The sequence below is a fragment of the Neofelis nebulosa genome, chromosome 8 (assembly GCF_028018385.1).
Source record: "Neofelis nebulosa isolate mNeoNeb1 chromosome 8, mNeoNeb1.pri, whole genome shotgun sequence".
NCBI classification, from domain to species: domain Eukaryota; kingdom Metazoa; phylum Chordata; class Mammalia; order Carnivora; family Felidae; genus Neofelis; species Neofelis nebulosa.
In genome coordinates, this window is record NC_080789.1 from 68,614,878 (window position 1) to 68,641,026 (window position 26,149).

General features: G+C 38.4%; 1 long non-coding RNA gene across 1 annotated transcript in view; it reads right to left on the minus strand.

Annotated features, from left to right (window-relative positions):
* The window catches only part of LOC131519718 (uncharacterized), a 34,552-nt gene extending 9,195 nt beyond the window's left edge, over positions 1-25,357 (minus strand). The window contains exons 1-2 of the long non-coding RNA XR_009265755.1: positions 25,001-25,357; positions 22,521-22,644 (exon numbers count right to left, since the gene is read on the minus strand). This is a non-coding gene — a long non-coding RNA (uncharacterized LOC131519718). The remainder of the gene's footprint in view (positions 1-22,520; positions 22,645-25,000) is intronic.
* Positions 25,358-26,149: the final 792 nt, after the last annotated feature.

The following is a 26,149-nucleotide window of genomic DNA, read 5'->3' on the forward strand; positions in this document are numbered from 1 at the left end:
TAGTTGCAAAAAACGGCAGTTGAGGATTTAATGCATAGATGAGGCATTTCTGCTAAATGGAAGCCAAATGATGTCACTGTGTACCTTATGAGAAAACTTTTTCATACTTTGGATGAAGAAAAGGGATGAGAGATTTGAGTCATCCCTTGGCACAAGACAGCTTAGGTACAGCAAACTCAGAAGACCCAAACAACACTGCATTCACATTTCAAACTGCAACTTAGCCAAAGAAAACAATTATCCAATACACTGAAATAATATTGTTAATTTTGATTATTATGGTTTTTATTTATGGTTTGTTGATTTTTAGTATATAAATTTTGTTTTCACATTTGTACTTCTTGTAACTAGTTCTTCTTTTTTGCATGTATAAGAAACATTAAGATAAAAACAATTTGAGTTCCCAAAAATAAACCTTCACACACACACACACACACACACACACACACACACACACACACAATCCAGGTCCAATGTTCGCACCTGTGAACTCTTCCAAATATTATAGAAGAAATAATAGTCCTTTATACAAACTATTCCAGAGAAGAGAAAAAGAATATGCATTCTCAACTCATTTTCTGAGGCCAGGATAACTTTGACACCAAAAACTGTCCAGAATGTTACAATAAAGAAAAGAAACTGCAAATCAATCTCTCTCAGGAACAAAGATGGAAAACTTCTCCATCTCCAAAATACTAGCAAATTGAATAAAAGGAGATTTTTCACTGGAGTTTGTGAATCATTGATCTACAGAGGAATTATTCATTAATAGTAGAACAGCACTATATGGCATTTATTGTTAACATAAGTACTTTTAATGAAAAAAATCATTTCAGAGTCAATAGCCACATTTTCCCAGTAAGCATATCATTTTTTATTTGAAAAACACTCTGATAGGACATGGTTCTGGAAAGTGGAGGTGCGACACAAAGAGAAAAGCTAATTGCTGTGAATAATGAAGAAAAAAGAGATGGTGTTCCTTTGGCAGCACAGGAAAGAGAACAGGAGGAGACTAGACTAACAAGGAAGGGAGACGAAGATGGTGAAGCCCGAAGAGAGGAAGAGCTCAGGAACCGGGCATGTAGGACAAAACAGGAACACGTTCCTGGAAATGGGAATGTCCAGCGGACTTTTGAAAGCAGAGGTGGCTGACAGTCTGTGGTGAGTTGCGGGGCTGTGCGACAAGCCCTCACTCTACTATCCTCAAAGCCTCAGATAAAATTCTTCCAACTTGCCTTGTGATGGAGATACTTGGGGGAAATCTAGGACAAGGGGCTGTGTTCTACATTTGGACCCACAGGTAGAAAAAGGAACAGGCACAGGAGGTGAGAAAGAAAGTGAAGGTCTAATAAGCAAGAGCTGCTGGAATCTACATGAATCTGGGGGAGGTGCTAAAGATAGGATCTTTGGTCATTTTAATATTAATATCAAGAACAAGATGACTCTTTGGGATGATGACATTTGGGTTAAACATATATGAGAAAATACCGATATTTATTGAGTTCTTACTATGTACCAGGCAGTTTTTCTGAGCCCTTCACATGTATTAACCTATTTAATTCTTACAATAACTGTATAACTAACTAAAATCCTTACTTCCACTTTACAGTTGAGGGTTAGGTAACTTGCCCAAGATCACACAACTTTTTACGTGCAGAGTTGGCATTTGAACCCAGGGGGTTGATTTAACAGACCCTGTGTTCTTCCCTGCCTCAAAAGTGTTTCCTACCTTACCCAGTACATTGGAGCAAGTAGGCTTAAGCTGCTACATCTACATCGTCTCCTCACACCTCCTGCTGCTCCTATAGTTTGCATTTCAGGTGGTGACAACACTATCTACCCAGCCACCCTGCAGAAAGGGGAATCATCCTTGATCACACACCAATCCTCCATCAATTACCCACATTTTCCAGTACATCCCAAACACTCCTCAGATTTGTCACCACCTCATCATTCTTTGTAACGCTGACTCAGGGTGCCCTTATCATCTTTCAGAAAATGATCACAATAGTTTTCTCTTGGTCCGGCTGCATCCACTTCTTCACCCTCTTGAAACTGAACACTCCCACATGCAGCCTTTTTGATCAATCTCAAATCCAACTTCTACCACATCATGCTGCCTTATCTTCCCCGTGCTCTTCTGTATAGGATAAAATGTTAAGCCAACCTCCTCCTTTTCTTCCTCCGATACTTAATTGGCAATTGTATCATCAGGTTTATGCATTTTAAAGCCATTCCTATTTTCAGCCACTGGAATTAGGACAAGACAAAGAGGGCTGGCAACTTGAAGCTCTTTTGCAGCCCCTGAATGGCAGGATCATCGTTATGGCACTCAGCCTTCAGCTTCAAAATAGAGAATAAAAAGCAACAGGAATTGAAGAGAGAAGTATTTATTTTTATTTGTTTGAAATCAAGATCCAGCCATGGTGGAACAGACATGGTGCCTTGGGCTCCATATCTAATTACTTACACAGCTGGCACACAACAAACCCAAGCTAATTAGACATACTTAAGTAAAAACATGGCATGTGATAAAAGAAAATTAACAAATTATTTTCTTTTGCAGACACCATGTAATATTCAAGTTAATGTTGCTGTTGTGGTGTTTTCATATATTCTGGCCCCTTTGGGGTTAGGATGTCTCTTTGTTCCTGAGCTGGTTCACACATGCCTGTGTAGTCTCAAGTTGTGCTATAGATGCACGCTATTGGAGTGAACACTGCATATTTTGGAAATTTGTCATGTCTGAAAGCAGGAGCTTCCTCTTTCTGGTGGACTGAGGCAGGTACTTGCTTGTTTCAGTTCACTTCTTCCTTCCCAAAAGGCTTAGCAACTCAAGGAAACTGACAGCTCATTATTTCAGAACTTGGAAGAAGTGTCGGGGTTGGCATGCATGAGCCTGTCTTCCCCATGAAGACTGCCTCCCTGATCTTCAATTCAATGTCATTCAATTATACAAATATTTATTAATTGACTTCGGTACAAAGGATCAGGCTGGGTACCCCAAGGAGGAAAAGGAGCAGGACACAATTTCTGCTGTAAGAAGTCTTGTTATAGGGGCAGTAAACAAACACCTGTACTGTAAGGTATGGCAAAGGGTCCTGAGAAACACACAAAGTGCTCCGTGGGAGGGACAGGAAAAGAGAAGACAGGCTTAGTGTCTGCAGCACTGCTGTGCACAGTGCTGGGGACAGCGCAGCTCTGCCCTTCACTAGCTGAGGAGAGAACTCAACTCAAAGCCTTTTCTTATTATCCCATGACAAAAATTTAGATTGAGGACTAAACATCTTTTATGTGACTGTCCTCAGTGCAGCACCCAAAAGATAGAAGGAACTTAGCAAATGTTGTTCCCTTTTTCTTTGCCAGTATCTTTGAGATAGATTCTCCCCTAAATGGGTATGAGATTTACAGGCAGGGGTTGGGGCATGGAGATAAGCATTTTAGGCACAGGAAAGATCGTGAGAGGACACAGAGGTGGGGGAAATGAATGTTGTTGAGAAAAGGGTGAATGTTCGCCAGTTTTACTCGTGGGAAGTAAAGAGATGGACTTGGAAAGGGAAGTTCGGGCCTTACTGAAGGGGCAGCAATACCTGGAGAGGCAGGGTGGTGCGGTGGTTAGGCCTGGGTTTGGGAGCCACATTTGTCTAGTTCCAGTCCTGGCTCTGCCACACCTATTCACTGTGTGACCTGGGGCAAGCTATCAGCTCTCTGCGCCTCTGTTCCTCCACCTATAAAACGGAGTTAATACGAGTGCTTTTGCCATATTCCTGTTCTGTGGATTAAAAGGGTTAAAATTTGTGAAACAATCAGAAATGTGCCTGGCACATAATAAATACCCAATAAGCACTAACTAGCTCTTATTATTAGCAGGCTGAAATAGTCATCATGAAGTGTCATAGCCAGGAGGCATGCTACAAGTGCTAACCAAGCAGAGGAAATTTAATCTGTTTTTATAAGATAAATGGGCCTTTCTGATCTGAGAAACAGCTCTGCCTTTTTACCTGGTTGAGGTGATATAGAGGTTTCTTAGCAAATGATAAAGAATAGGTATGAACTGTCCCCTAGGATTTCCTATTCTTTACCTGATACCTGTAGCTCCTCAACTCCATGAGGTTCCCTAATTCCACTCCTGTAGGGAGATAGACAGCTGCCCCTCACCGCTGGAATGTCCTACCAATAGAAAACATGTCCCCTTATTGCTTGCTGGTGACAGAAGCACCATGTTGGATGGAAAGATGACTAAGTGGCCAGTGGCTAGCTTGAGGAATGATCGATCAAGTTTGGAGAAACTAAAAGCCTCACCTTCACAAAGAAACTAAGGGAACCCTGGGTTCAGAGATTAGAGACCAGCCTGGACAAGCACCAGCTCCTGATCTCTGTGTGGCTGTGCTCCAGAGGCTGAATGGAGGAGCCACCCAGAGAGTGATGTTCTGAAAGCCCTGGGTGGCCCCTGCGCCTCCCTCCCCCAGACCTTATCTTTAGCTGGCAGGCATATTTGTGGGGTAGCATTGTGTCCTTTGGACTAAGAACATGTTTTTCCTCTTGAGTAAGGAACAGGTGGTTGGAATTAATACTTTTGTCTTCAAAAAACCTAGTAAGTGAAAAATTCAATCCACATGGCTTTGAGAAGAGAAATTATATCCAAAAACCAGGAGCTGGGGAGCCTGGGTGACTCAGTTGGTTAAGCTTCCAACTCTTGATTTTGGCTCAGGTCATGATCTCAAGATTCATAAGATCAAGTCCCGCGTTGGGCTCTGCACTGCCAGCATGGAGCCTGCTTGGGATTATCTCTCTCCCTCTCTCTCTACCCTTCCCTTGCTCCCACTCTCTTGCTCTCTCTTGCTCTCTCTCTCTCTCTCTAAGATAAACTTTAAAACAACAACAGCAACAGAAACCAGGACCTAATCCCTCAATCCCTCAACAAAAGGAAGAAATTAGAAGGGGAATCACTCATTTGCACCAGGGTGTGTGTGTGTGTGTGTGTGTGTGTGTGTGTGTGTGTTTACACTATAACCATAATGAAGTAGATGAGAGTGAATTCCAAAAGTTCAAAATAGGCATAAGGTACAAGACTTAGTGAAGAAATGTGTACTCCAAGGAAGTTTGGAGACCCCTGCCTTCCTAATGTTACAAGCTTAAAAGTGGACTTATTAGTGAGAGGAACAAACACTTTTAGACTCTGATGCTGAGCCACCTGAACTTGAGTGTTTGCTGATAAGGGGAGTACTGAGAAATGCTAGCTATCCAGGACCTGGAGACCTTGAGGGTCCATAGGAATTCGCAGCTCCCTCCTGCTGTGGAAAAGACACCACTAGTCCAGAGACCACTATGTCCTTTGCAAGCTGGGTTCAGGTGCATCCCTATCCACTGGGAAACAGGGGCCTTCAGTCCCAGCCAATTCATCGTTAACAATCCACAAAGAATTCCTAGGTCATTCCACAAGCCCCATCCCTGGAGCCCGCACACTGGAGAACAAGTTTTTATCAGGAAGGGAGAGTCTAAGCTGTGCTCTGATTCCAACAGCAATGGAAAGGGAGATTGAGGAGGAGAATCCATCAGCTGTCGCAGCATCATTCAGACACTCATATAAGCTGCACCCACTTTGCTCTGGATATTCGAGATGGCAAAGAGTCCAAAAGCCATATCCTCACATCCTCAGAAAACAGTTAAATATACTTTGCAACGTTTGGCTGCGAGGGACTAAGCTCAAGTTTAATGGTCACACACAAGAAAAAGTAGATTTAGTTAGTATAATTCCTGGTAATAATGAGTAAATTTTACCTCAACATAAAAGCAAATGAAAACATAATGAGAGCTGCCCAGCAGTAGATCGAAGTATTGGCCTTCAGAAGAGTGAGTTCCCTATCACTGGAGGTATTAAAGCCCAGACTGGGGGCCATCTGTCAGCTATTGTGTAGATGTGATTTCTGTAATGGGAGATGGCTGAAGTAAACAAAGAAGGTTTATCCTTGACCAACTCTCACCAAGGCTGTTTTTGCTCTTTCAATGACCCAAGCTCTTCCATTGCTTTAATCTTGCTTCATAGAACCCTAGAATTAGAGTTTTGCTTTGGTTTTTCAAGTTCTAAAAAGGACCTTAGAGACCATATGGATCAAGCTTGGCTCATTTTACTGATGAAGAGCTTGAGGTGCAACTGCTAGTTGTCATCTTACACGGTCAGTAAGTGGTAAAACAGGGACATGAACCCATGACCTGAAGTCCTATGGTGGTTTCCCATCTGGCTTCCTTCCATCCATTATCTTCCTAATACTATTAATCCTACACATATGCCAGATTGATATTTCTAAAAGATAGCTCTGATTATGTCATTACTGTATTAAACTACTTCAAAAGCTCCTGTGTTCTTTAACACTATACTTACAATTATTTATAATGGCATTTAAGACTCAACTTTCTTGGTTTTATTTCCAATTCCAATCCCTCAACCCAGTTCTTCATATACATCAAGATGTTAAATGTGTATTGATGCTATAAACATTGGGGTACAAGTGCCCCTATGCATCAGCACTCCTGTATCCCTTGGACTGGAAAGTGTTATGCTAAGTGAAGTAAGTCAGGCAGAGAAAGACAGATACCATATGTTTTCACTCTTATGTGGATCCTGAGAAACTTAACAGAAGTCCAGGGGGGAGGGGAAGGAAAGGAAAAAAAAAAGGTTAGAGAGGGAGAGAGCCAAAGCATAAGAGACTCTTAAAAACTGAGAACAAACTGAGGGTAGATGGGGGGTGGGAGGGGGGGGTGGGTGATGGATATTGAGGAGGTCACCTTTTGGGATGAGCACTGGGTGTTGTATGGAAACCAATTTGACAATAAATTTCATATATTGAAAAAAATAAAAATAAAATAAAATAAAATAAAATAAAATAAAATAAAATAAAATACAAGTTTCCTACCCTCATTAAACACAGCTTCTGAGATGGCTGATTGACAAAGACTAAATAACTTTTAGAGGTATTGTTTAGCTCTGGGACTTTATAGCCATTTCTAAGTTAGAGGTAGTAGATAATAACAGGGTTCAGAACACACTACCCCCAAATATGGCACTCTGGCATAGTGAATATTTTAAGCTGAAGGAGTCTGAGTAAAAGGCAGAAGCAGGGAGGTCTCTCTAACCGCCCCCTAACCCTTCTCCGCTGAAGTAGGTCATAAGATCTTCATGTGAGAGGTGCCCTCCCTATACCCAAAGGAAAGGAGTATCCTTATGTCCAAGACAGGGACACTAAGAAGAATCCAAACAGACCTTGCTAAGCTTTCCCCAGGTTGCTACCCTCAGCTCATACTCTTGGGCTTATCATATCTTTCCATTCTTCATCAAACCTAGCTAAAAAAAAAAAATGTGTATTGAATGCAATTGGCTTTGGAGAAAACAGTTTTACTTCTCAGACTATTTCTTGCCATATTTCTCCTTTGTAGGGTTCACTGATCATCTGGTTGTTGAGAAGCATGTGACAGACCTCAGATTTTTTTTTTAACATGCTGGTTTTCAGGAAAATTAGCACAAGATACCATGGAGCGAGTTTTGACCATTATCGCACTGAGGAAGCTTCACATGAAAGTGTAAAATGTGGCAGGGGAAAAAAATCTAGTCACAGCCCATTTCCAAGAATTTCTTAATAATTCATCTTTATTTCACCATAATAATAAATCAGAGCTTTTAAAATGTGCCTTCCAAATACCAGTTTCTCAGAATTCATTCTGCAGTTATGTGAGAGTATGTGCCTTCACAAGATCAACACCAGCATCTTTAGTATTTTAAGAGAAAAGATCAAGCCTCCTGAATGCATTTAAAAGCCAAGTAGAAAAGACTCCTGCAAAAACATTTAAGACATCTGTCATTCTGGACTTTAATACAAGTGACACAGTAAAATGTACTGAATCACAAATTAATCTGAATTCATGACCATGACAACTTTGACTCTCAAGCACTTTTACAAGCCAGCATTTCCATTAATGATTGACAATCTCTACACTCTCCAACTTCCATGTCAAATAAGCCAGGATCCTACTCCTTTGAGGATGAAAAACAGAATGACTTGTGATAGAACTATTATTTGCCAAAGCGTGTAAGTTAGCTTTCTTTGCTGCTTAATGACTTACTACCCAAACTTAGCTTAAAAACATCTACTAGATTTTCAGAGGATGATAAATCAAATAAACAAAAAGATAATCAAATAAACAAAAAGATCAGCAGACTACTGATCTTATAAAGGACTTGGAGGATACATGAATTTCAAAGTTTGGTTGATTTTCAGAGTTATAAGTGAGTTGACATCACTTGTTGAATCATGGTTACTTTGACAAGACTTCTGTTGATTAGCTGGCCCACTCAGAGGTGTGCCTATTTGAGTGAATTCACTCCTGACTGATTTTTCCAAAGAAATAAGAGGCTCCTACTGAATGGTTGGGCTTACAAAAGTATGTTTAATGAGAAAGTTGTAGTTGATCTATTAAATGGATTCAAAATTGGTATGGTAGATATCTGTTTCCATGGTTACAGAAAAATTGCTCTCTTTATAAGAGTATGTGAAGTAGGAAACCTCAAAAATAACTTCCAATGACCTCTGCCTCCTGTTATCATGCCCTTGTGTAATTCCCTCGCCTAGAATGTGGGCTGGATTTAGTAACTCACTTCTAACAAATAGAGTGTTGCAGAAGTCATACAATGTCAATTCTAAGATTAGGTTATAAAAAACACTATGGCTTCTGCCTTATGGGTCTTCTTTCACTTGCTTTCACTTGGATGTCTCACCTTGGCAGGGACTGAGCTGCCATGTTGTGAGCTCTGTTGAGAGGCCCATGTGACAAGAAACTGATAGCTCCTATGAACAGCCAGTGAGGACCTGAGGTTTGCCAAAAGACAAGTGAGTGAGCTTAGAAGTGGATTCTTCCCTAGCGGAGTTTTGAGATGACTGTAGTCTCAGCCCAACACCTAGACCTCAGTATCAAGTCAGAGGCACCCAGATAAGCTGTGCCCGGCTCCTGACCTACAGAAACTGTGGGAAAACAGAGGTTTGTTGTGTTAAGCTGCTAAACTTGGGGATGGTTTATTATATAGCAGTAGAAGTCATATGGCATGTGAACTTTTTAAAATCTTTACTATTTAGTTATCATCTGTGAGTCAGCTGGGCAGTTCTTTTGAACTGGGCAAGTTCATTTTATCATCACTGGACTTTCTCATGCATCTGGGATAAGCTGGTGTATCTGATGGTGACTGAATCATCTTAGAGGGCTTTACTTGCATCTGATGGTTGGCAGGCCATTGTGTAGGCCTCTCTACTTCTTTTCCATGTTTTAGCAGGTTAGCTCTCAGGGTTCTAAACCCAGCAAGAAGGCAAGCCCTCGTATGCAAGTATTTTTCAAGTCTGTGTTTGCATTAGGTTTGCTAATATTCCATTGGCCAAAGCAAGTCACATGACTAACCCATATTCAAAGGGTGAGGACAGAGACTAGCCCTTTAAAGGGAAAATCTGCAATGTCACATTACAAGAATGTGGCTGCTGTGAAGTGAAGGATTTGTGGTCACTTTAATAAAAAAAATGACAAAAATAACAGCAAATGGCATTTCCTCTTTTTTCTTCTATTTTACAAAGAAAAGAGGTGAACATCCCAAGCATTACTAAGTATTTATAAGTAAGCTGGAAAGATTTCACAAAGTTAAAAAGAATTATAAAGAAAGTTAAAGAATTATAGGGCTGCTCTAAAAAGGAAGATTAGATGAGCAAAACTATGTCATTTGGATAAGAAACAATAAATGGAGTTCCTATAAGTGTCTAAACATACAGTGTTCACAAAAATAAGAAAGCATATACATACATGATCCTGAAGTCACAAAAGTAAATCTCGCCGAAACATCAAGAAACCCATCTTCCAAAGGGATTTGCTCCTGTTATTACAAAACAGCTCTCTTCCATTAATGAACTTTGGGAACTGCATTGCAATCACCCTCATTTTAGGAACACATGGCAAGTTTTCTGGATTCACATATAAGGTGATGTGTTGCCTCCACATTTGGAGCCTAAGACTATAGAAAGGATTCCAGTATATATCACCCTTTAGATATTTATTTGATCTATTGATATCTTTAGGTTCTCCCCGCAGTTGATCATAAAATTTAGCAATACTGAAATTGCACAAGAAGCTCTACCCAGGGATCCAGATGCATAGGCCCATTCTAAATTATAATGAGTCATATCTATTTTTCAAGTTGCTACTGAGGCTCTCACATTTTTAGAGACTTATCTGTTTTTGTGTTCTAGATTTCTGTCCAATCAGCAGGCAGCTCACACTAGTTCTTAACAAACCATATCAACCATATCTTATTTGTCCACGCCAGCTTCTATCCTAACACAATGGCTTTTTCACATGTATTGTACTCATCATTGCAGAGAAAATTGATTCCAAACCCTTCAAAGTCCAACAACTGATCTTGAAATTCACTATAAGAAAAAAGAACAAAATATACAATCATGGATCCCTTGCTTCTACCTCATAAAGGCACTTCTCTACTTTCATGTTTGTTGTACTAAAAAGTTGTCCAAAATTAAGAATGTTATATGGTTTACAACAAGGCTGAATTGCTAATGTAGTTTTATATAAGTGATTATTGTAATGCCAATTACAATATTGGGTGACCAATTCCTTTTCAGAAAAATAGCTAAGTTCAATCCTAGTTCTGTGGGGACAACAATCAGATTAAACAGCTTCTGAGAAAATATAGCATATTATAAACATTAATGATGATACTTTATAATTTTTAAGTTAGTATTTATTTTGTCTGTGGATATACAGTGTCTTAAAGGTAGAGGAGGAAGAGGTGCATGGAATATTACCTAGAAATTTTAGGGGTTTTTAAATGTTCTCTTTTTATATCTGTATTATAGTAGAATCACTCTTAAAGGATTGCCCATATTAGAAGATCAAGACTATAAAAAAGCAGGGGCTCCTGGGTGTCTGACTCTAGATCTCAGCTCAGGTCATGATCTCATGGTTCATGAGATGGAGCCCTGCATCGGGCTCTGTGCTGACAGTGGAAACCTGCTTGGGATTCTCTCTCTCCCTCTCTCTCTAACCCTCCCCCCACTCACATGTGCACATGCACTCTCACTCTCTATAAATACACATTAAAAAAATATTTGTTAAGAATATAAAAAAGCAGATTTACATAAAGTCTTCCATAGACTAAATGGAGTTGAATTGCATATCATAGTAGTTATATTTTCTACATAATATATATTTTATGTAATTGTGGTGTATTATATTTTCATGTGCTTTTTAATGCTAAAAGGGTCAAAGAAACTGGTAGAGGCTTATGTGATCAGAATTTTCTGGTGGTTTCTTGTTCATCAATTCAGCATATTTGAAGTACCTTATCAAAGTCTTTAAATACCTTATCAAAGCCATAAAGCTAATATTATTATAGCAAATTAGAACTACAAAGGATTTGCTCATTTTTTTCTTCACAATAGCTATCCAATGTTTTATCAAAAAGCCAATTTTAGGGGCGCCTGGGTGGTGCAGTCGGTTAGGCGGCCGACTTCAGCCAGGTCACGATCTCGCGGTCCGTGAGTTCGAACCCCGCGTCGGGCTCTGTGCTGACAGCTCGGAGCCTGGAGCCTGTTTCCGATTCTGTGTCTCCCTCTCTCTCTGCCCCTCCCCCGTTCATGCTCTGTCTCTCTCTGTCCCAAAAATAAATTAAAAACGTTGAAAAAAAAAATTTTTTTTTTTTAAAAAAGCCAATTTTATAAAAGAAAGCTCTGATTCTCAGAGGGTTATTGTCAACCATCACCCAGCCAGTGCCTGGAATAATTAGAACCACACTCCAGTCTTCTGGCTCCAAACATATTCTTTCCACTTTGTCACATATCTGTATCACATCTTTACCCCCTCCCCAATCTTCCATAAGCATTCTATTTCCCATATACAAATTCTATAAAAGCAGCACATGAGAAACACAATCTCTGTGAGAGATTCTGTCCCTCAGCAATTACAGAGCCCAGTGCGCCTTCACAATTTAATTACTTGTTAATTAATTATACCAGTTGACATTTTGAGGGTAGGGGAAATCACAGATACTTATGAAATGCATCATATTAATTAAACCCACACCCAAACAATAGTCCGGAAACTCCCTTGGTATGAGAGAAAGTATGCATACTTCTTTGTCTTAAATTCGTTATAAACATGTGCATACCTCTGTGGTTTATAGTCTCTTGAATATTCTTAGTAAAATTTCATGTTGTAAAGACTCTTATAATAATATGAAGGTATCTTTGCATTTGTGTAGTGTCTTACAGTTTGTAAAGCACTTTCAAGTGCATTATTTAATCTTCCCACCAAGCTGTGAGGCAAGCAGATGCCAATTGTCCCCATTTTATAGACATAAAACTGAAATTCAGAGAGGTTAAGATTCCCTTGAGTTAGAAACTCATAGGTACAGGAGGCAGCTCACCTCAGAATATTAGAGCTTGAAGTGCCTTCCTTAGATATTATGTAAGGCAGTATTTCCCAGTATATGTCCTGTGCTACACTGATCTTGTGAGATGCTCTATAAAAAGTGGTTGAGTGCTCCAGTAAATTTAAGAAACACAGCATATTATATTCCCTACTTGAGAATATATGTTGGCATTAAAAGGCTCTGAAAAGTATTGCAGTATATTTTTTAAGGTTAATTTTGTTCAACTCGGTGTTTCGCAAATTGACTTAATTAAAGAACCCGGTTGGAAAATGTTCACCTAGGGTAACCCTGCATTACAGAAATGAAATAGCTAGGGGCGCCTGGGTGGCGCAGTCGGTTAAGCGGCCGACTTCAGCCAGGTCACGATCTCGCGGTCCGTGAGTTCGAGCCCCGCGTCGGGCTCTGTGCTGACAGCTCGGAGCCTGGAGCCTGTTTCGGATTCTGTGTCTCCCTCTCTCTCTGCCCCTCCCCCGTTCATGCTTTGTCTCTCTCTGTCCCAAAAATAAAAATAAAAAAAAAAAAAAAAAAAAAAAAAAAAAAAAAAAAGGTTGAAAAAAAAAAGAAATGAAATAGCTGATATTCAAAAATATAAAATTCTTATTTAAGATCACACTATTAATTACATTAGAGTTAGAGGGAAAACTCAAATCTCCAAATTCAGATTCAATGTTCTTCCTAATGTCCGACATAACTTTTCTATACTTGAACGCTTAGTTTTCTATTCTAGGAAAAATAATTTGAGTGGTTTTTATACTCAAAATTAGATACATGTTTTGAATAAAAAATATTGTAAAAAAAAACAAAAGGAGAGAGAGACCACCCTTGGTTTTTAATTCACCTTTGTGCTATCAAAATAATCTTGTTAATGATACTAGCTGTCATTCTTGTGTGCCAGGATTTTGAATAATTTTTAAAACTTTTAACAGACTTGCAAGTTAAATATTTTTACAGATGAAGACACTGAGACTCAGGAAATAAAATAACTTGAGGAAGATTATTCACTTATTAAAAGTAGGAGCCATGATTTAAAGTCCAGTCTATTGGACTTCAAACTTCTTCAAAAATAACATCCTGAGGGTCCCATTCTTTTGGAAGAGATCCTTGCAGCCTGACCACTCTCTTTCTTATACAATGACAACTGCAATGAATATTACAGAGTAGGCAAATTACACAGGCAGAAGCAAAACAATAAAACCTAGACATAGATTAAGCAGACTGGGAACAAGCAGTGTCTGAGAAAGAGAAAAGTAGGTAGTTGTAATTGCAGTAGATATGCTGCATTCCCTTTTTAATGCCTCCAATTCTGCACTAAATAGTTTTAAATGTAAGACCAAAATCCAGAAGCACCCACTGGCCATTAATGGGGATTGTCAGAGGATTAGAATTTCAGATCTAATGGGGCCTTCAAGGTCTTGGACACTTAATCAGGACTTGAACTCCATCTACAACATCCCAACAGCCTCCACTTGACCACCTCAGTGATTGGAGGACATTTTACCTCCTCTAGAAGGAGACCATTGTATTGGGCAACTCCAAATGAAGGAAGTTCTCTGACTGAATACCCATTTAGAGAAGTGTGCATTTCTGTCTTGTTTAAAGTACATCCCTAGAGTCTAGCAAGAGAGAATTCATCGCTAAGTATTTTTTTTTTTGAATGACTGAATGGTACTGACATGAAATATTCCTTCTGGTAATGTTTGTCTTGTTATTCTAACTCTGTTCTCTATGCAAAAGGGAAATGATTCTCCCAGAAGGTATACAGCTGGGCAAGATTCCTAGGAAATAAAACAAAAATCTAGGTACCGCTTTAAAAAAATTACATGTAATTCATGGGGCGCCTGGGTGGCGCAGTCGGTTAAGCGTCCGACTTCAACCAGGTCACGATCTCACGGTCCGTGAGTTCGAGCCCCGCGTCAAGCTCTGGGCTGATGGCTCGGAGCCTGGAGCCTGTTTCCAATTCTGTGTCTCCCTCTCTCTCTGCCCCTCCCCCGTTCATGCTCTGTCTCTCTCTGTCCCAAAAATAAATAAAAAACGTTGAAAAAAAAAATTTTTTTAAAAATAAAAAAAAAAAATTACATGTAATTCAAATGCCATAAATTCACCCTGTTAAAGTGTAAAATTCAATAGTTTTGAGTATATTCATAAAGCTGTGAAACCACCACCACTATCTAATTTCAGAACATATTTATCACTTCCCCCAAACCTCATACTTATTACCAGTTATTCTTCATTCCCTCTTCCCCCTCAAACCCTGGCAACCACTTTCTGCCCTATGATTTTGCCTATTTTGGACATTCCATATAAATGGAATCATATAATATGTGGCCTTTTGTGTCTGACTTCTTTACTTAGCATATTTTTACAGCCCATCCACATTTTGGCATGTATCAAGAATTCATTCCATTTATTGTAAATAATTCATCACATGGATATGCCACATTTTGTTTATCCATTCATTAGTTAACGTGCATTAAGTTTGTCTCTACTTTTTGGCTATTAGGAAAAATGCCAATATGAACATTCACATACAAGTTTTGTGTGGATATATGTTTTCAATTTTCTTGGGAAGATAACTAGGATTGGATTGCAAAGATATATGGTAACTTGATGTTTAAGATATATGGTAACTTGACGTTTAAGACATAAGGTAACTCAATGTTTAACATTTCAAAGAACTGTCCAACTATTTAACAAAGCAGCTGAATCATTTTATGATTCCATCAGTAATGTACGAGGGTTCCAATTACTCCAAATCTTCATCAACACTTGTTGCTTTCCATTTTATTGTTTGGGTTTTTTTTTTCCAAAAAATATTATAACCATTCTAATGTGTATAATGTAGTATCTCATAGGATTTAGATACGCATTTCTCTAATGACTAATGATGTTGAACATCTTTTCATGTGCTTGTTAACAAACTGTATATCTTCTTTGGGGAAATGTCTATTCAAATCTTTTGCTTACTTTTTAAAATTGGGTTGTCTTTTGGGGCACCTAGGTGGCTCAGTCGGTTGAGCGTCCGACTTTGGCCCAGGTCATGATCTCGCGGTCCATGGGTTCGAGCCCCACATCGGGCTCTGTGCTGACAGCTCGGAGCCCGGAGCCTGTTTCAGATTCTGTGTCTCCCTCTCTCTCTGACCCTCCCCTGTTCATGCTCTGTCTCTCTCTGTCTCAAAAATAAATAAACAGTAAAAAAAATTTTTTTAAATAAAATAAAATTGGGTTGTCTTTTTATTAAATTGAAAGAGTTCTTTATACATTTTAGATGTAAGTCCTATCAGATATATAATTTGCATTTCTATGACTAGTTTGTTTTTACTTTCTTAATGATATTCTTTGAAACACATATGTTTTTTAATTTTGATGAAGTCCAGTTTATCAATTTTTCTCTCATTGCTCCTGCTTTGGATATCAGATGTAAGAAACCACGGCCTAATCAAAGGCATGAAAATTTACTTTTATGTTTTCTTCTAAAAGTTTTATAATTTTATGTCATTAAATTAGGTATGTGACTCATTTTGAGTTAATTTTTATATATGGTATGAGGTAGGGTTCCAACTTCATTCTTTTGCATGTGCCTATTCAATTGTCCCATAACCATTTGTTAAAATACCACCCCTTCCCCACTGAATTGTCTTGATGTCCTTGTCAAAAATTAATTAACCATAAATGTAAGTGTTTATTTATGGAATCTCAATTCCATTCCACTGATCTATATGTCTAACCTTATACAAATACCACACTATCTTGATTATTGTGGCTTTGTAATAATTTTGAAATTGAGAGCTTTCAAAACTTTGTTCTTTTTCAAAGTTGTTTTGACTATTCTTGGTCCCTTTCCATATGAATTTTACAACTTGTCAATTTCTACAGAACAAAACAAAAAGACAGCTGGAATTTGATAGAAATTACATTGAATTCGGACGCTTGGGTGGTTCAGTTGGTTAAGTGTCTGACTTCGGCTCAGGTCATGATTTCCCAGTTTGTGGGTTCAAGCCCTACATTGGGCTCTGTGCTGACAGCTCAGAGCCTGGAGCCTGCTTCAAATTCTGTGTCTCCCTCTCTCTTTCTGCCCTCCCATGCTTTCTCTCTCTCTTTCTCTCTCTCAAAAATAAACAAACATTTAAAAAAAAATTTTTAAAAGAAATTACATTGAATCTGTAGATGAGTTTGGAAGTATTATTATCTTAACAATATTAAGCATTTTGATCCATAAAGATGGTATGTCTTTCCATTTATTTAGGTCTTCTTTAATTTATTTCAACACAATTTTGTAGTTTTCAGTATTTAAGTCTTGCACTTCTTGTGTTAAATTTTAAATATTTTATTCTTTTTGATACTATTGCAAATGGAATTGTTTTCTTAATTTTATTTTCAGATTGCTCATTGTCACTGTATAGAAATACAACTTATTTTTGTACATTGATCTTGTATTCTGCAATCTTACTTAACTTGTTTATTATCTTTAATAGTTTTCTTGTGGATTTATAAGCATTTTACATATACAAGAAAATATCATCTGTGAAAAGAAATAGTTTTATTTCTTCCTTTCTAATCTGGAACCCTTTATTTCTTTTTCTTGAATAATTGCCCTTGGTAGAATATTCAATACAATGTTGACTAGAAGGAATGAAAGCAGACATCTTTGTCTTGTTCCTGATATTAGGGGGAAGGCTTTTAATCTTTCACCTTTAAGTATGTTAGCTGTGGCTTTTTTGTACATGCCCTTTATCATGTTAAGAAAGTTCCTTTCTCATGACATTCAAGACTGCCAACCGACACATGAAAAGATGCTGATCATCAGGGAAATGCAAATCAAAACTACAGTGAGATATCACCTCACACTTCTCAGGATGGCTAAAATCATCAACACAAGAAAAAAACAGGTGCTGGTGAGGATGTGGTAAAAGGGGAACACTTTTGCACTGTTGGTAGGAATGCAAACTATTGCAGCCACTGTGAAAAACAGTATGGAGTTTCCTCAAAAAGCTAAAAATGGAACTATCTTACAATCCAGCAATTACACTACTAGGTATTTACCCAAAGGATATAAAAACACTAATTCAAAGGGGTACATATTTATAGCAGCATTATCTACAACAGCCAAATTATAAAAAGGGACCAAATGTCCATCAACTGATGAATGGCTACACATACACACACACACACACACACACACACACACACACACACACACACTGGAATATTACTCAGCCATAAAAAATGAAATCTTGCCATTTGTAACAACATGGATGGAGGTAAAGAGTATTATGCTAAGTGAAATAAGTCAGAGAAAGACAAATGCCATATGATTTCACTCATATGTGGAATTTAAGAAACAAAACAAATAAGCAAAGGGGGGAAAAAGAAAGAGAGAAGCAAACCAAGAAAAAGACTCTTAATTACAAAGAACAAACTGATGATTACCAGAATGGAAGTGGGGAGGATGGGCTTAATAGGTGATGGGGAATAAAGAGTGAACTTGTGATTAGCACTGGGTGCTGTACGGAAGTCCTGAATTATTATATTGTATACCTGAAACTAATATTACACTGTGTATTAACTAACTGGGATTTAAATAAAAACTTTAAAAAAAGAAACAAAGAAAGTTCCTTTCTAGTTCTAGTCTGTTGACTATATCATGAATGAGTACTGGATTGTGTTGAATGCTTTTTCTGCACTTGTTGAGATGATCATGTGTTTTCTGTCCTGTTTTCTATTAATTAGGTATATTACATTGATCAATTTTCATACTTTGAACCACTCCTCCATTCCTGGGATCAATTTCACTTGGCCATGGTGTATAATCCATTTTATACATTGTTATGTTTGATGTGCTAGTATTTTCAATATTTCAAAAGAAACATTGGTCTATTGTTTTCTTTTCTTAGGTTTTGGTACAAGAATAATAGAAGCATCATAGAATGAGTTGAGAAGTTTTCCCTCCTTGTCAAGTTTTTGGAAGAGTTTGTGGAAGTTTGCTGTTAACTGTCTTTAAACATTTGGTAGAATTCACTAGTGAAGTCAGTTGAGCCCAAGTGTTTCTTTGTAGGAAGGTTTTTGCTTATTAATTCAATCTTTTTAATTAATAAAGGTTTATTCAGATTTTCTATTTCTCTTGAATCAGTTTGTATCTAAGAATCTGTTGATTTCATCTGTTAACTAATTTATAGGCATGTAATTATTCCCTTATAATAATTTTTATTTCCATTGGTTGGCATGTTCCTGTTTTGATAGTGAGGAGGGACAGAGAGAGAGGGAGAATCCCAAGCAGGCTCTTCACTGTCAGCACAGTGCCCAACACAAGGCTCGAACTCACGAAACTGTGAGATCATGACCTGAGCTGAAACCAAGAGTCAGACGCTTAACCGACTGAGCCACCCAGGCACCCCTTGATACTGATTTATAGAGTCTTACTTCTTTTTATGTAGGCAAGTCTAGACAAAGATTTGTCCATTTGGTTCATCTTTTCAAAGAAGCAATTTTTGGTTTTGTTGATTTTGTTCCCTTTCTCTATTGTTCTTCTGTTTCATTTATTTTTGCTCTAAACTTTAGTTTTTCCTTCTGTTCATTGTGGGTTTAGTTTACTCTTCTCTTTTTAGTTTCTTAAATTTGCAGGTTAAGGTATTTTTTCTTCTTCTTTTTCTTTTATAATATGGCATCTACAGTTATACTTTCCCTCTTCTCACTGCTTTAGCTATACCCTATAAGTTTTAGCACATTGTTTTCATTTTCATTCATCTCAAAGTATGTTCTAAGTTTTCTTGTAATATCTTCTCTAACTCATTAGCTGTTTGGTAGTGTATTGTCTAATTTACACATTACTTGTGAATTTCCTAGTTATTTTTGTTATTAATTTCTAATTTCATTGCACTGTGGTCAGAAACCATACTCAGTATGATTTTAACTTATTTGAATTTATTCAGACTTATTTCCCTTCAGTGAACATAATTGTACTGAATATCATAATGTCTTACATTAAACTTCCCAGCAGTGTAGATATTTAATGTTTGTTGAACTAAATTAATAAAATGTTCCCAAATATCAGGTCTAACATAGTATCTTATATAAATATGGCAACCAAAAAATATTTTGAAAGATATGAAGATCTGTAGTATACACCCATGTTACCCAAACTTAATTCAAAATTAGACTCTTCTGGGGAGTATTTTTAAACTCGTGACCATGCTAGTTAGACAATATTAATGGGGTCTACTCTGTGTGACTCCACCCTCAGACCTGCCGAATCAGAGCTCACCTCTACAATGCTACCAACAAATCAAGCAACTGCCCATTTCCAGTCAGAACACTACATATTCTGTTTCATAAATATTGTCCTTAAAAAATATCTAGAGTTATTTCTAAATTGCACCAAATGATTTAAGTACATACAACTAATAGAATGTGATTCAAATTTGTCACTGATGCAGACTGGAAGTAGAATATTCTGGGCTAAAGCATAACATCATAACATTTAAAGAAATATTTATATAGACCTTAAGAAACTTTTAAACAAATACATAAAATTGTTTCTTCACAACTGAAATATAAATATGTCATCACCGCCTTTATCATACTACTAAAGAAATAATGAAGGGAATACACTGAAGGAAAGTAAATTCTGTTTAGGAAATACTTGTTACATGAAGTAAATAGAGCCCAAATTCTCTAGGCAAAACCTAAGTCTCCCCATTGTCTCCCCCGCCATACCTTTGAAATGCCCTCAAGCTCCCAACATTTTAAAGTTTGAATATTATCTCCTAGACCATCTCTTAAACAACATATTGTCAGGACATTTCTCCTGCTTCTCTATTTAGAAAACAAGGACCACTTTATTCAGATAACCTATTTTCCACCTTGAGAGAAAATACTGATTCTGCTTTCTTTCAGTTTTAACCTATATTTCAGAAAAGGCTTAAAAATATGTAAATAAAATAAAGGAAATGAAAACAGAATATAAAAGAAAACCATTTAGAGTCACTAGAAACAATTTTGTTTCCTTCACTCCTAGCTCTAAGATGTGGAATAAATATGAAATTATTCCAGAAAAAGAAATATGATGGTAGGCTTATCAATATCGTGGAAAAGCCATCCTCAAGATTTTTCTGTCCTTGACTCAGATTCATATATGAGACACTTTCATGGGCATAGACACTGGTGTAATTGCTTCTGAGTTGGGTCTGAACAGTATGTATAATTCTCCTCCATCACTTGCAGGCATCACTACTGATAATACCACATTTATGTGTCCAACATCCAGTCGAGAATTGCTTCAAAAGAAAGGAAAGGCTGCTAGGATTTAGTGCAAGTCTAATATGTGTCAGGCTCTTCCACATGTTACCCTAATTAAATTTAAACTTCTAAAACTTACAATCACCATGAACCATAAAAAAGCTAAATTAGTTTTTATGCTACATTAAGCCCAGGATAATGTAACATATTTATCCACAATAAGAAGAGTAGACGAGTGAAACACAAGCTTTACTTAACAGCTGAGTTCTGAGTTCCACCAAGGGACTCCTTTCTGGTACCACCCTTAAACCTTTGTTATGTTTTGTTGCTTTTGCTTTTTTATTTTGAAATACCTTAGGATTCACAGAAAATTTCACAGAACTATTACAAAGAACTTCTTTGATACCTATCACCAAATTTTGCTATTTAGGTGTGACCATTTGTCTCAACTGTTTTATCACTCTCTCTCTCTCTCTCTTTGCCCCTAAATATTCAGAGTATATTATCTAAGAACACGAGGAAATTTAACATAATGCCATACTATTTTCTAATCGTCAGTCCTTACTCATATTTCTCTGATTGTCCCAATCATTTCCTCTGTAGCATTTTTTTCTTTGTCCGGGATCTACTTCAGGACCCACTCTGCACTTAATTTACATACCTCCTTCGTCTCTTTTCATTTGGAATGAATTCTTAGCCTATCTTTGACTTTCATGACATTCACATTTTTAGTTGGTTTTATTTTTTGAAGAGACAAAGAAGATGAAAATGTTTAGTTCTCCTCAATAACTTTTCAACATTGATGATCCAACTTCTTTATTAAGTGCTTTATATTCCTAAGACCTCTTATCTACAGTAGAAAACAATACCAAGAAAAACAAATGCTTAAAAACTGGTTCCATTTATCAATTTTTTTAAAAATCAGTGGTTTTAAGAATCAGATTTACAAAATGTTCTGACTAAATTCATTGGTATTTTCTTTGTTGCCTGGAGACTAAACACATTGATCTGGTTTTCACTGTTTTATAATGCAGAAGAGAGATGTAAAAATAAAAATATTACATGAATTCAAAGTATCCACTTTCAAGGTCATTTGTTAGTTAGTACTGATTGGAAAGACAATTCATAGGACTAAGAACAAGAAAGGGGTACCTGGGTGGCTCAGTCGGTCAAGCACCTGACTTTGGCTCAGGTTATGATCTCACTGCTCATGAGTTCGAGCCCCACATCAGGCTCTGTGCTGAAAGCTCAGAGCCTGGAGCCTGCTTCCAGTTCTGTGTGTGTCTCTCTCTCTCTGCCCTTCTCCCACTCATGCTCTGTCTCTTTCTCTCAAAAATAAATAAACGTTTAAAAAAATTCTTTTTTAGAAGAACAAGAAAAAGAACAATCCTGCCTTATAAAATATTTTAAAGAAGCCAAAAGAAGGTCAAAACATTGAGCTAGCTTCATGGTCTAATAGTAGGAGCTCAATATAAGTATTTATTGGATAAATGAAAGAATAATGAAAACTTCTCAGAGAGAGTGACAAGGCTAAGTGCTTTTATTTATTTTTTAAAAAAAAATTTTTTAACGTTTATTTATTTTTGAGACAGAGAGAGACAGAGCATGAACGGGGGAGGGGCAGAGAGAGAGGGAGACACAGAATCGGAAGCAGGCTCCAGGCTCTGAGCCATCAGCCCAGAGCCTGACATGGGGCTCGAACTCACGGACCGCGAGATCATGACCTGAGCTGAAGTCGGACGCTCAACCGACTGAGCCACCCAGGCGCCCCAAGGCTAAGTGCTTTTAAATAAGATAAACAGAAATCTTGTACCTGTAGCAGAACGGTCAGTGTTCTTGTTCTGAAAGTCATGTGCAGCTTTGGGGAACAATTTCCATACACACTGGTGACTTCCTCCTCAAGATCCTGTGTCTCACTGGGTAAGAGTCTTCTGTGCCTGCATGCAGGGCAGTCAGAAAAGCAGGGAAGTCAACACCCCTAGGAGCAAGCCCAAGACAATGGGGCAGCTAGTGGATAAATATGCCAGCTCCCTTGCTTTTAATGGGATAATTGCAAGGTGCCTTCTACAGTCTCTCAGGGTCATCAGTGGGATCAGCCTCAGTCACCTCATGAGTGATAACCTGCTCATTATCTGTACTTTTTACTGGCTTTCCTCCTGTCCCTCTCTCACTCCCTCATTCACTTGTCAAGCTGGGGATCATCCTTCAAATAAACCAGTGCCACCAAATCCTTGTCTCAAAGCCTGCTTGAGAATCCAAATTAAATCAATTGGTGCCAAAAGTGGTCTGAGGCAGCAGGGGGTAAGATGAGGTTTAAGAACTGAATCACGTGTCTACCCAGCTGGTCAAGAATATCCTATTCGTGTATATATTAGGGTTCTCCAGAGAAATAGAACCAATAGGTTATATATAAGAGGAGATGTATTTTGGAAATTGGCTCTCATATTTATGGAGGCTAGAAGTCCCCCAATCTACCCTTCTGCAAGCTGGAGAGCCAGGAAAGCCAGTGTTATAATTTGTACCAGTCAGAGGGCTTGACAACCAGGGGAATAGATGGTATAACTCTCTGTCCAAGACTGAAGGCCTAGAAGGTAGCAGAAGGCCCAGTATTAGTCCCAGAATCCATTGGCCAGAAAACCAGGAGTTCTAAATGTTGAAAGGCAGGAGAAGATAGATATCCTAGCTCAAGAAAAGAGAGAGAGAATTCACCCCCTCCTCCACCTTTCTGTTCTATTCCAGCTCTCAGTGGATTGGATGATGCCCACCCACACTGGTGAGGGCAGATCTTTACTCATTCAATTACTAGTCTCTTCCAGAAACCTTCACAGACACTCTCCAAAGCAATGTTTTACCAGCTATCTGGGTGTCCCTTAGCCCAGTCATGTTGATTACTAACTAACCATCACAACAGGGTATGTGAGGCTCATACAAACCTTGGCACAAGATGATGGCTCAGAAGCTAAAAATTTTACTGATGGCGACTTGGGGATAAAGCTTTCACCAGTTCAATGATTTACATATTTGAATCATTTAAAAAGTATGTAGAAAGCAATGCATATAAGACAATGGGACTGGCTGGTTACACCAGGGTACATTGATCCCCTACAGAAGAATAAGGGTAATTATATATATATATATATATATATATATATATATATATATATATATATATAATTTTCCTGCAGTAGGAAAGCAAACACAGCCTGGGATAAAACTCGGGATCTGAGAGTTAATGTTGCAGAGATTCAAAAAAGATTGTTCGGTCAAGACAGGTCTGTTATACCAAGATTAGGGCCCTGGTTGAGAAAATCTTGGACCCGAAACACAGGATAAGACATTTGGCTGAATATCCCTGAAGATACAAAAAAGAGCTACAATGGCTCTTTAAAGTCTCCTTAACCCTCAAAGTCTACAGCGGTGGCCTGCCTTTCCCTGTTAAAAGCTGGAAGCATTTCCAAGCAGGAAGATACTATAGGATTCTCTCCCACACAAGGGAACAGATTCCCCCATCAGAAGCTACCTCTACTTTTTTCTGTGGCTTTGGCCAATAAACAGGGTTAAATCCCAACATAGCCCATCTGGGGACATGATGGGCTTGATAAAGAAGAAGACAGCTTACCCACCCCAAAGCTGCAAGTATTAGCTAGCATCCACCAGCAGGAGCCAGGGGAGTAACCACCAGATTAGTTTCTAATGGTCTTAATCTAGGAGGCCAGAAATATAAACTGACTTGACTTAATGGCACTGTCTTGGGATATAAGATTTACCTCCCTGTCAAGGACACTAGGAGAGAGAGAAGACTCACTACCAGGATGACTCCAAGAATTCAGGAGAAAGCAATGAGGTAGAATCCTTGCAAGATAATTCTTGTCTTCAAAATTCAAACCTCACCTCTCCTCAACTATCCTACACCAATAGTTAGTGTCAAGTTTATTATGACCTAAGTGAGAATGTACAGCCCCTGCTGTGGGAGGAAATGGGCCTGGATGACATGTATCAAATAAAGCAAGATACCATACATTGGAAGAGACCTTGAGGGTGTTGGATTGAGGGACTGGAGTATAGGTGGGATAGGGGAGAACTGACTGATTGTAGGGGCCCTCTCCCATGACTCAGGACCTAAATCTTGGCAAGGACACCCAGTGCCAGTCCTCATTACACTGTTTGAATTTCTTACCAGTAAAATGAGGCAAAGATGCCAGAACTTCCTTGGCAGAGCTTGAGAAAGCTGCCAGAAGAATCAGAGAGTGGACATGTTAGAATGGATTTATGTTAGAAGACCGGAGAACTTACTAGCTTCAAATATTTCCTGAGAGAGCTTAAAGGGCACTTCCTTCACCAAAATAATGTATAGACTGTACCAGGGAAGAAAGCACCACCATCACTGAGAGGCTCAGAACTTCTGTAGACCAGGGCTATAGCTGCTGTACTGGGTTCCCCCATAGCAACAGGATGAGAAGATTCTGGAATATCAGAGTTCTAGTGGAAGAACACAACCATCAGGGCCAAGGAAGACACAATTTCCATAATGGCAAGCAACACCAGAATGTCAACTTAGGCCTTGATGTACAGAGTTCTATGGCGATGACTTAAAAAAGCATGAAGTGAGACAGATGGGCAGCCATTGAGAGTATTGCTTGGCTTATGTAATCAAAAGAGATCAAAACTGGGTGAGAAGAAAGCATATGCAACCTTCAGTAATGGAAAATCATGAACCCTCATCCAGTTTGCAGACCTGAGTCAGTGCTCAGGTCCAGAGTGCTTTGTCCCTTTGACAAACAACTCTGCAATGCCACCATTTAAGTATATACAATAATTATACCCCAATACTTCCCCAAAGAGCCCTCTGGAGGGTAACACCCAGATCTTTCAATAGCTATTATCTATAGAAACTGAGCTGATACTAATAAGGGGCAAAATGCCATCATGGTCTTCCTGTTAGAGAGAGGCATATGGAGGTCAGTTGACAAGGGCCCAAGTACCTGACAGTAGATCCAGTGACCCCACACACTCATCTTGTCCCCGAAGGTGTAATGAAAATGGATATCATGCTGATTCCCTATACATTATGTTAGACATGGTGAGCAGGAAACGGCAAATTCTCTTTTTTATGCTTGGGAAAGATACATTTATGTCAAAGGTTGTAGAGAGTTATAAATCCCTCAAACACTGAGGGGCCTTTTAAATCAGTAAGAGGGGTCCCGTTATCTGGAGGCATGTTTGGAAAACCTCTTCTAAGCTAAAAGATAAGTTATTACACCTTATACTTCCTACCACTATGAAAGAGATGTGGCCCTTCGTAGGGCTCTTTGGATTTTGGAGACAGCATCAGTCATATTGGGAAATACAGCTCCAACACTTTTATTAGAGAAGATTCTAGTTTTGAGTGGTGTCCAGAGCAATAAAGAGCTCTGCAAAACACTCAGTCTGGAATATAAACTC